This window comes from Triticum dicoccoides, chromosome 2A, assembly GCF_002162155.2.
Source record: "Triticum dicoccoides isolate Atlit2015 ecotype Zavitan chromosome 2A, WEW_v2.0, whole genome shotgun sequence".
Taxonomy (NCBI): domain Eukaryota; kingdom Viridiplantae; phylum Streptophyta; class Magnoliopsida; order Poales; family Poaceae; genus Triticum; species Triticum dicoccoides.
Window position 1 is genome coordinate 60,857,318 of NC_041382.1, and position 2,835 is coordinate 60,860,152.

The following is a 2,835-nucleotide window of genomic DNA, read 5'->3' on the forward strand; positions in this document are numbered from 1 at the left end:
GAGCGTGGTAGGGCGACTGCTCCTGTTGGGCAGTCATCGAAACGCCCTCGAACCTCTTCTCCTACGCCGACTGGAAAGGCTCCCAAGCACCCACGTGCAGCGCCGTCCAAGCCGCCCAAGGCTCTGCCCAAGATGAAGATGGCCGTCCCCACCATTTCTGGGTAATAATAAAACTTGTTTTCCTTTGTCGACCGTGGACGGATCCTTGGTCGATCCATTGAGCCAACCGGCTGACTTTTGAGGCTTGCAGTGCTGCTACTTCTAAGATCTACGCCAAGGACGACGACCAAGAGATGGAGGATGCTGTTACCTCCAACCCTGGTACGATTACTGACGTTCCGCTTTGAGTCGACTAAACATTTATTGCAACCCTGGTCGATTGAATGTTCCCTTGTAGCCCCTCCTCATGTTATCGACCTTCCAGATGACGACGACAACGATCCGTTGAGAGTGAGGAGGCACAAGAGGGCATCGGCTGACAAGACCCCCCAATCCGCTCCGGCGTTTGAGGCCGTAGCTCGGGATGGTGGTGACACCACTCGGGCTTCTGTGACCTTCGCCATTCCTCTGGCGAGTGTGCGGCCCTCGACGTCGACTGCGGATCCGTCTTTGCTTTTTGCCGCATACCCCGTCCCCGAGGACCAAGCGGCTGCTGCAAAAGAGGCTATACGCCAGGCGGGGATCATGATGGAGCAAGTGAAGGTGGCTCGGGAAGCCAGCCAAACAGCTTATGACGCGAGCTCGGCTCTTCAGAGCAATGTCCAGGTCAGTCGACTCAACACTTGGTCTGTTATGATATGCTGTTTGAAGGATCTCTTTTCTGAAGATCTTTGTATTTGTACACCCACTGGGTGTGTCTGTCAATTCTTGGACGAGTGGGGGCACGCTAAGTGCACCCACTGGGTGTAGTCCCCGAGACTATGGTGGACTGCTGGCAGTCGACTGTAGTCTTTATATTGTGTTGCTGTAGCTGTATTTCTTCACTCGGTCTGGTCAGGCCATGTCGAGTGGGACTGTATCCGGTCGACTGCGGGCAGTCGACTTTTTTTTACAGTGGGGGCACGCTGAGTGCATCCACTGGGTGTAGTCCCCGAGACTACTGTCAAATGTTCTTGATTCGACTGTAGTCTTAGAAACGTCATCATTGTCTCTTGGTTGCTCGGAAGCAACTTGTCTTGGACGTTTGTCGACTGATTTTTCTTTTTACAGAAATCTTGCGAACTTGTAGCTCGCTATACTGAGTTGGAGAATCAGCAGATCCAGCTCAACCTTAACTTGAAGCTTGCTCAGGAGAATTTGAAGAAGGCGCAAGAAGAAGCAAAAGGTATGGCTGATGAGGTTCTCCATTCTTAACGGGTGGCTTTTCTTTCTTGTCCATTCTTGATGTTGGTTCCACTCGACGCGCCGCAGATAAACTGGAGGAAGCTCTAAAGAAGAAGGATCAAGATCTTGCAGAGGCACAGAAGGAGGCCTCGAGCAAAACGAAGCTCGCAGAAGAGAAACTGGCTTCGGTCGGAACTCTTGAACAGGAGAACTCCAGACTGAAAACTGCTCTCGAGACAGCTAATCGAGATGCCAGTCGACTGAAGAAAGAAAAGATGGCTCTGCACGACAAGGCGGGTGAGCTGGCGGGGAAGGTAAAAGATCTGGAGGCTTATCTCGGTGGACTCGCCAAGAAGCTGTTCGTCATGCTTGAAGGTAATTATTCCAACCCGGCTGTCTTGTAGTTACCGAGCCCGCGTACGGCCACTGTCTTATTCTTGAATCGTGTTTGCAGAATTCTGCCAGAGCTTCGAAGAGGAAACCAGTCGAGTGGAGCCAGGCTTGGATCCCGTCAATTCTCTCGTGAAGGACGAGGCTGCTATGAACGTGCTCCGACTGGAGTCTCGTGTTACCAGCGTTGTTGATTATCTTGCTCGGCTGAAGGTTGCGATGTCGCGGATCGACACATCACTCTGGCCTGGAACGATGCTTCAGAACGACCTCGAGTCCCTGATGGTCTGACTGGATGAAGTCCCGGGTCGAGTGGCGGAATGGAAGAAATCTTCTGCTAGATGTGGTGCTGATCTCGCTCTGTCTTTGGTCCGCGTCCATTGCAAGGAGGCGCGAGAAGAAAAGCTGGCCGCCATCCAAGTTGCCAATACCAGGAAGCACAACTTTCAGGACTTCATGGAGACTTTTATTGCTGCTGCCACTCGTATTGCAGACGGGATCGACTTGGACGAGTTCGTCACCCCTTCCAGTCCTCCTCCTGAGGAATGAAAAACTTTTATGCTTCACTTTAAATTTGCCTCGGAATGCCGAGTGGATTTGTAACCGTTAAACTCCGCCGAGCCGAGGGCTCAAGTACTTTGATCTGAGGTCTGGGACCTTTTAGGCTTTATCTGGTCTTGATTTCTCGTTGAATATCTTCATGGTTTGATTCGTCGAGTGGATCTTGATCTTCACTCGGAATAACCTTGTATTTGCGGCGCAGCTCCGAAGGAGAAGGTAGCAGTCGACTTGCGAATTGGGTTGTGTCCTGTACTTAGGCGAGCACTGGGCTGCAGCTAAGCCTCCGAGTGAGAGGTTTGCTCTCCACTCGGTAGAATTTTTAAACATTTAGGCGAGCGATGGGCTGCAGCTAAGCCCCCCGAGTGGGAGGTTTGCTCTCCACTCGGTAGGATTTTTTAAACACTTAGGCGAGCAATGGGCTGCAGCTGAGCCCCCGAGTGGGAGGTTTGTTCTCCACTCGGTAGGATTTTTAAACACTTAGGCGAGCACTGGGCTGCAGCTAAGCCCCCGAGTGGGAGGTTTGTTCTCCACTCGGTAGGATTTTTATATACTTAGGCGAGC